The sequence below is a fragment of the Bactrocera oleae genome, chromosome 2 (genome assembly GCF_042242935.1).
Source record: "Bactrocera oleae isolate idBacOlea1 chromosome 2, idBacOlea1, whole genome shotgun sequence".
In the NCBI taxonomy this organism is placed as follows: Eukaryota; Metazoa; Arthropoda; class Insecta; order Diptera; family Tephritidae; genus Bactrocera; species Bactrocera oleae.
This window is the reverse complement of record NC_091536.1, coordinates 89339859-89348324: the sequence shown is the minus strand read 5'-3', so window position 1 is coordinate 89348324 and position 8466 is coordinate 89339859. Positions and strand designations below refer to the sequence as shown.

The 8466-nt window shown below is 36.2% G+C and overlaps 1 long non-coding RNA gene across 1 annotated transcript; it reads right to left on the bottom strand.

Annotated features, from left to right (window-relative positions):
- Positions 1–6701: 6701 nt before the first annotated feature.
- On the bottom strand, positions 6702–7596 carry LOC138855771 (uncharacterized). Its single transcript, XR_011394846.1, has 3 exons — positions 7425–7596; positions 7293–7357; positions 6702–7220 (listed from the first exon to the last, which is right to left on the bottom strand). It is a non-coding gene; the product is annotated as an uncharacterized lncRNA (long non-coding RNA).
- Positions 7597–8466: the final 870 nt, after the last annotated feature.

The window sequence follows — 8466 nt, the reverse complement described above, 5'->3', positions numbered from 1 at the left end:
TTCACTGTATCCATATACTTGTACATATATTCTAAATTAGCCCTAACATGCTCGCTTCACATTCAAACTGCGATCACATGCACGCTCACAATCGAAATCTAACCTAAAACCTTCGGTTGATTTTATTTTAAGACCAAATGACACACTGAATACAAACGAAAAGTTGGCTAAATCAGCTATAAAAATAAATAAGACAACTTGTAACTCGTTGATATGAGCAACAACAACAAAAACTGCAGGCAAATAGTAGGCGTTTCGCAAAAGTTGTAATAGGGAAAATCAGCGAAATCGTCGAGATCTCGCGTAGGTCGAGCCAGAAATAACGTCTGTGCCACAACCAACACACACACAGCCACATTCACAGCGTGGAAAACAAACAAAGCTTCCTTGGAATATGGATTGCATTATGCGCACGCGCCGCACAACACTTGTCGCTGTCAACAACAACACAAAACAACCGCAAAAACACTTGTTTCAGTTCAATGAATGGGCAATGCGATTTTATTGGCGTATTTTATTTTTAATATGTTCATTTATCTACATGCTTGTTTAATGATTTTCTACAATTTTGTTTTTGTTGTTATACTGTAAATATGGTAAGCCTATTAAGTTTGGCACGAACTGTGCAACGCCCACAAAAACACGGCGGAGACCCTATAAAGTACCATATAAATACCTATATCTAAATGATTAGCGTGACATACTGACTTGACTGTCCCATGGCCGGCTGTCCGTCTTTATATATCTCAAAAGCTATGGGATCAAATTTCACACCTCCTTTCCCTCCCAAGAAGCTAAACATTTGTTGGAACCGTTGATATTGGACCACGATAGGATATAGTTGTCATACAAACTGATCGATCGAAGAGACTTTTTATAGTCTTTTATGCTATAAGAAATGCACCCGAGAAGGGTCTTATAGCCTCAGTATAGCCGAAGTTATCGTTTTTTATACTCTCGCAACCTGTTGCTACAGAGTATAATAGTTTTGTTCACCTAACGGTTGTTTGTATCACCTAAAACTAATCGAGTTAGATATAGGGTTATGTATATATAAATGATCAGGATGAAGAGACGAGTTGAAATCCGGGTGACTGTCTGTCCGTCCGTCCGTCCGTCCGTCCGTCCGTGCAAGCTCTAACTTGAGTAAAAATTGAGATATCTTTATGAAACTTGGTGGACATGTTTCATGGTACCGTGAGACGGTTGGTATTGCATATGGGCGTAATCGGACCACTGCCACGCCCACAAAACGCCATTAATCAAAAACAAATAACTTGCCATAACTAAGCTCCGCAATAAGATGCAAGACTGTTATTTGGTACACAGGATCACATTAGGGAGGGGCATCTGCAGTTAAAACTTTTTTTTTAAAGTGGGCGTGGTCCCGCCTCTAATAGGTTTAATGTGCATATCTCCTAAACCGCTAATGCTATAATAACAAAATTCACTGGAAGCAAATATTTTTAGCACTTCTATTGACGGTGTGAAAATAGTTGAAATCGGGTGGCAACTCCGCCCACTCCCCATATAACGGTACTGTTAAAAACTACTAAAAGCGCGATAAATCAAGCACTAAACACGCCAGAGTCATTAAATTTTATCTCTGGGATGGTATGAGATGACTTTATAGGAACCGCGTTCAAAATTAGACAGTGGGCGTGGCACAGCCCACTTTTAGGTGAAAACCCATATCTTGAGATCTGCTTAACCGATTTCAACCAAATTCGGTGCGTAACGTTCTTTTCATGTTTCTATGTCACAGTGCAAAAGTGGGCGAAATCGGACTACAACCACGTCTACTTTCCATATAACACCATTTTAAATTCCATCTGATTATTTCACTTTCCACTATGCAAATCAGGCAACAATGACTGTATCGGGATAAAACTTTGCGTGAATAATGCGATTAAAGTATGCCACCTTGCGGCCAAAAATTGTCTAAATCGAACCAAAACTGTTTAAGCCCCTAAGTACTAAATATGTGGACCCCAGTGCCTATAGTTGACCTTCTACCGAAAATATCAGCCAATCCACAAAGAAATCTCAAACGAGTATACTATTTGACTTTGCGAGAGTATAAAATGTTCGGTTACATCCGAACTTAGCCCTTCCTTACTTGTTCTATTTTGTTTCTTTTAATATTTGTATATTTTAATTTATTTCATTTATTTTTTGTATTTGCTTTGCACCATTTTGCATGAATATTAAACGCGATTGGCGGCTGTGTGTCCTGCCTACGCAAAACATGCTGTGACAGCATGCGAAGTAACAACAACAAGCGGCTTTGTGGCAATTTAAAATCACACAAATCGACAAGAAACAAAAATCTGGCAAGCAAAGTGCAGCGATTAGGCATTAGTTATTGAATTTTAAGCACTAACAACGGTTAATGGTTATTTAATTAACGAAATGCATGTGAGTGTGTGTGTGTGTTTGTGAAATACCGCTGATAATTGTGTAAAAATATTTCAATGTTTGGATTAATGGCTGCATTCAGCAAATTAATTGCAGAACATTTTCCAAATCGTACTAGCAGTTGGCTTATCCCCTTATATACTCGCATATCCTTATATGTATACGTACATTTATATTACATAATCACACGCAAATTTCGCAAATCGCAAGCGTGCCACAAAATCAATAGAATTACCTCATTAGGCGCGACAACGATCCACTGCGCTGCCTGTGTATGTGCGCTTGCGCAGCGTGAAAAACCAGTGGCAGGCCACTCGTTAACTAAGCGCATTTCGTATGCATATTTATGATTTTATGCGCATTTCATACAAGTGTCAACTGCCCCTACGTACATTGTCTGCATATGAAGTTATAAGTTTGAGGTGTTTTTGAGCCGATTTCTGTCGGCAGCGCTTCGCACTTCATGTTGTGTGGTCCGCCAGTTTTCCAAATTACCAGACAAATAACAAAATTATTAATTGTGTTGAGTTGTAGTTTCACATGCCAATGATTTCTTGTATGTGCGTATTAATTTAATCAATTTGACTTGGTTAATTGATAGTAAACATTTTAATGGGATATTATTAAAATTCAAAATTACAATATTTATTGGTGTCTAGTAATGATTTCAACTGTACTCTTATGGAAAATTTTTAACACAATAGAACACTGTTGAACATCCTAGAACACAAATTTCTTTACTGTGATAAGGTAATAAATCCCGAAATAAGTTATGAGAATGACACTTACCTCCAATATTTACTTCAATTAAAGCAACATATGTTCGAATATTATAGTAATAACTTAGAATTATTTATTTTTAAGGAATTAATCCACTTTAAGGACAGTTTTCTAAAATGTATGTTAGCTCTTTGTAGTGCAAGATTTCCACCCGAGGTTGCATAAATAAAATGAAAAAACGGAATAAACCCTCTTTCCCATATTCTCATTATGAATATAATATCTGTTGCTTCATCTCTGCAGATTCAGGTTTGAAATATTAAAAATTGGCCACAGTAGCCCATTTGATTGACTTTAGCCTACTATGGTATTGAAATACACATGACCGAAGCTCGTTCTCGTTAATAGGCGAATTATAGAACCGTTGCCATTTTACAAGTACACTGCAAGCATAAATATACCATAAGTAGAAAAGGCTCCCATTAAAAAGAACAAAAATTCCAAAGAAAATGAGTCTATATCAGAGAATATTAAAAAGGGATTCATAAATCGATTATGTAAACTTTCAAAGGATTAATATATATTTGTTCCAAACTTAATTATAGTCATGTAATCATTGCTATGTACTTGATCACGGAATCATCCGATAAAATTGAACGACCGATAAATTTTGTAGCAATCAGCCTAACTGCCCAGTGAAATTAAAAACATTGTTTAGTCCAGTAATAATATGTGAGCTACAAGGTAATTCAATACAAACTAACAAGTTTTAAAAGTCATCTTTGCCAATCATGAGTCATTATTATATTTCTGCTGCTGCCTTTTCTGCTTTGTAAGCACATTCCAGTGGGTATGATTAACGGCTAATAACCATAATGCGCATAAGCTTATACTATTAGCAGTTAAGGCTTCGCGGTGGCACAAGAGAAAAGCGCAACGCATTTTTAGTTTATGTCTTTTAATTAATTTACAACAAGATTGTTAATGCGTTTCCGGAACATCCTGCGCGCATGAAATGTTGCCTGCACAGGTTAAAGTGCGACGATTGGACGCCGTGAAATTTGCTGTTTGTCTCTTGTCATAGTCAACAGCTGAAGTGGTAACATTTTCTTTTCTCCCCTACTGCAACTCCTTTCTCCTTTTTAAATCTTAGAAGCGTGCTCATTCTTAGTTCCACGAATTTATTGCTTCCTTATTTCCGTCGTTTGGCGCATGTAACGGTTAAGAAATATTTGTGGTATTGCCACCTCTGCTTGTCGATTATCTTTACGAAGCCTACTACTTGTAGTCTAATATTTGTACTGGCTGGCTGGATGCAAGCACCTGTGTTTGCGGTCGCACGTACGCTGCATTCTTGAAAATTCATTGTAGCTGATGAACACTTGTTGCCATTAACAAATATTTACATAGTGGCAGATTGTTATTGGGGCTTATAAGTTTACTAAATATAATATAACAGTTAGTTTTAAATTGAATATCTGTGTGGTCTTAAGCTTACCGACTGAATAATATGGATCATAAATCCTTGCGAGGCGTCATATAATGCAAACGAGAGTTTTGAAGTACTTTTGAAAAATTACAATTAATTATTGAAAAGATTGTATACTTGTATTCGACTATGAACCTCTTTGAGATTGCAGAGAGTTTTGATCTAGTTCTAAGTTTCTAGTTTATACATTTTACATATTTACTAACATATGTGGCATAAGTCCAACCGAAAGTTTGAAATCCGTATATTTGGTATATAGCTAGGGGAAGAATTCACCCGATTTTATTCACAGTTATTAAAAAGAGAAGTCCATTGAGTTTTACTAAGTTAAATCACATATTGATAAAGTAAGCCAGAAGTTTAAAAATCTTTATATTTGGTATATGAGGCCTAGGGTAAGGTTGGACCCGAATATACCCATTGCGACATGCATATATCTTAATACATTTTTCCTTACAAAGTATATTTTTAACTACCTTTTATTAAGTATATAAATCTATTGTGTTATAATTTTTCTGTTTCGTCGTAGTTATGAATTTGCATTCGCAAACTTCTGCAACCTCAACTTTATATATTTTTTCTTCAATTGTCAGCATTACTCTGCGACTGATCGCTATCTGTAAAATACAAGAGACTGTGCGGCGCACACACTCAGACACACCTATACACTCGGACCTACGAGCACCTCAAAGCACGTCTACCTGCTGCTCGGTGCGAAAGTGCAATTGGAAAACGTGCATGCAATTGTGCGGCCGCTTCTTCGCTTCAGACTTTTGCAGCATTTTAACTACCAAATAATATTTTCTTATTATTCAACCTTTTTCGTGTTACAACTATACTTTGCTTTTCATTATTTCGCTTAGTTAGATTCTCACGTCAATTACTTGCAGTTACTTGGCTACACTGCGCCATTCACCCCATGCAACAACACTCCCTAATGCACCTTAGCCATGCGGACATTCAAGCACTCGTTCATTCATGCCCCCGTTCGCTCTGCGGTGTGTGTGCATTTCCCAGCTGACTTTTGAATTTTTTTATTTGTCACACCGCACAACAACAACAATGTATTTCGCGTTCGCCTTCAATTGTGCACGTTGCTTCCAGGTAATGACATTCGGAACGTTATTTTCGGTGTGTGCAACACGTGCAAACAACAATTACTACATGTCGTCACCGCCATTAGTTTTCCCCAAAGTTTTTTCCCTCGGTTTCCTCTTCTTCTTCCTATTTTTATTACTGTTTCGTTGACATTTGGGTTACCTGCCAGCCGAGCTGCGCTGTCTTTTAACTGCTCCGGCCAGAGGTCACAAATTTATTTCAGTTCATGTGCGGCAAGTTATTTGTGTTGTTGTTGCACCTTTATGTTGTAATTTTCGTCTATAATTCTTTCTTCTTGCGTTGTTTGGCGTTTAAGCATTCCAAACATTTCGATTTATTAGCCATGCAACGCATTTCCTTTGTGGCAATTTCGTGCCTCTGTGCGTGTGTGTGTTTTTACGCCTTAATGGCATGTCGAAGATGCATTAAGAGGCATTTAGGCGGACATACACCTCACTCATGTGGACTTAGGCTAATAAAGCCTGGCAAACATATGTTTCTTAAATGTAAATATGTGTGTTGCTGTTGGTGTAGACAACATTTCTAAGAATTTGTAGAGTAAGAGAGGCTTTAAGGCTTTTTTTGAGAAAAGTTCGTATTTTAAACCCATAACTTAAATTGATTGAATTGTGTGACACACCTTTTCGATTTTTTGAATATCAGAATGTATTCTCACAAACAGACTTCCGGACGCTGTGTGGTAATGAATACAAATTTACATACTTATGTGTAAGTTGAGGTTATTACTTTCTGAAAAAAGATGGCTGCACCGACCAAGTATAATAGTAAAGATACCAAAGGGTGTAAAATTGCAGCCTCATACCAGCTCTTGAACTTTCTGTAGTTGGTTTGAGAATACTTCTTTGGTATATATTTCCCATAACTTTTTTTTTATTTATTATAAGATATGCATTTAGACAATTAGATACAGCCCTTGCTTGGTTGTGTATGAAGACAAAAATATTAGTACTTTTTGTATAGTTGCATGTACTTTTATTAACACAAATTATATTTTTAACATATTTAAGTTTACTAACGGCTCAGAGCATATATCAGACTTAAGATTAAATTAATACTGAAGGTTAGTATCATTCATAATACAGCATAAGAGTCTTTAACACATTTTAGCATGCTATTTTTAGTAGATACATTTTCGATATTTTGTAATTCTTTACTAAATTTCAAGCATGAGTCCATTTGACCGCTGCTTTCATCTTTGTCCGTTTAAAAATTCGTTTAGGGTTCCAGCATCCAACGTCATATTAATAGATATATTCTGAGTAAACTGGTTTCATACGCTTTGACATATTTATTATCGATGGCATTTTTTTGTGGCATAAGTCACTCACTACTTCACTACACTTAAAACAACTACAAACCAGAGGTGGCAAACAATTGCTGCTGATACCAAGCTCCTGGCAAGTCTCACCTATATTCCTGTAACAAACCATGCGAGATTCGCAATTTGTGCGGTTCACATTTAAGTCGAAGGCGCCTACGGAGGGGTTAGAAATTTAAAATTATATATTTGGTTTGGGAAGATAGAAAATGTAAATTGTGAACTTGCCATGCCCACACTCTCTGGGATCCACTGAATTGCCGGAGTCACACTCATTGCGTGCAAGAAATGGCCTTCGATTTAGAAATTAAGTAAAATTAGTAAAATAATTGCAAAAATAAATTAAATATTTATACTCACATTCCTTCGGTGGTTCGATGCAAGAAAACCAGCATGAATACCAGTAGCCAACTCTGCTTTACTATCCAGTACATATGTGTGAGCACGGTAATACTTGGATACATTATAAGTTCTTAAAAGTGTGTCCCAAGACCTTTTAGTTAAATAACAGCACTTGATGATGCTGCTTCAAAGCTGGTGAAGCGTTTGATGGTTTTCCTTTGAGTTTGAATATCCTTTTATATGCAGCTCTCTGGCTTTATGGTTAACATTTAATTAATTCAAATTTATGAGAGCTAAAAATACTTAATTAATTATTCATTCAAGGATACTTAGGCGTTTAATGTGCAAGGGTGAGAATAATTACTTTAAGATTGTAATTTGAATATATCTTATTGAATTCTGATTATAATAATTTCGTCACTAATAACAAATCTGAAACAAAAACTTGCGACTGATGTACTAAGAGGTCTGTGGGGGTATTTGAGATGTCCTAATTACGAATTTGAGTTCAAAACTTTTCCATAAGGCACAGAAATTTTTGTCATTTTAGTAAATGGTGGTGGTTTGACCCCTACACCTCTTAACTACAATACAAAAAATCACACGTGTTATGAAATGTTTACTATCGTTGTCGGTTCAAGCAACACAAAACTAGTAAGAAACAGCCTGTGGCATCACAATAGCAAAATGTACTGTAAGCTAGTGTAATATTTCTTTAGCATGGGTATTGATATTAGTATTGGTGTTGGCATTGGTAAGGGTAATCTTATCGGGATTGAAATTGATATTTGTATTGGTAATGTTGTTGGTATTGATATATGAAATCATATTGACATTGGAAATATGGTTGATGTTGGTATTGGCACTGGTACTGGTATTGATATTTGCATTTGTATTGGTGTTAGTATTAGAATTAGTGTTGCTTTTGGTTTTGGTAGTAGTATTGGTACTTGTATTTGTATTGGCATTTTATTATTTCATTTGATTACACTCTGAAAATAGGTAACAAAAGTTAACGAGATAAATTTTGACGGTTGGTCCGTCATCAGATATACTTACA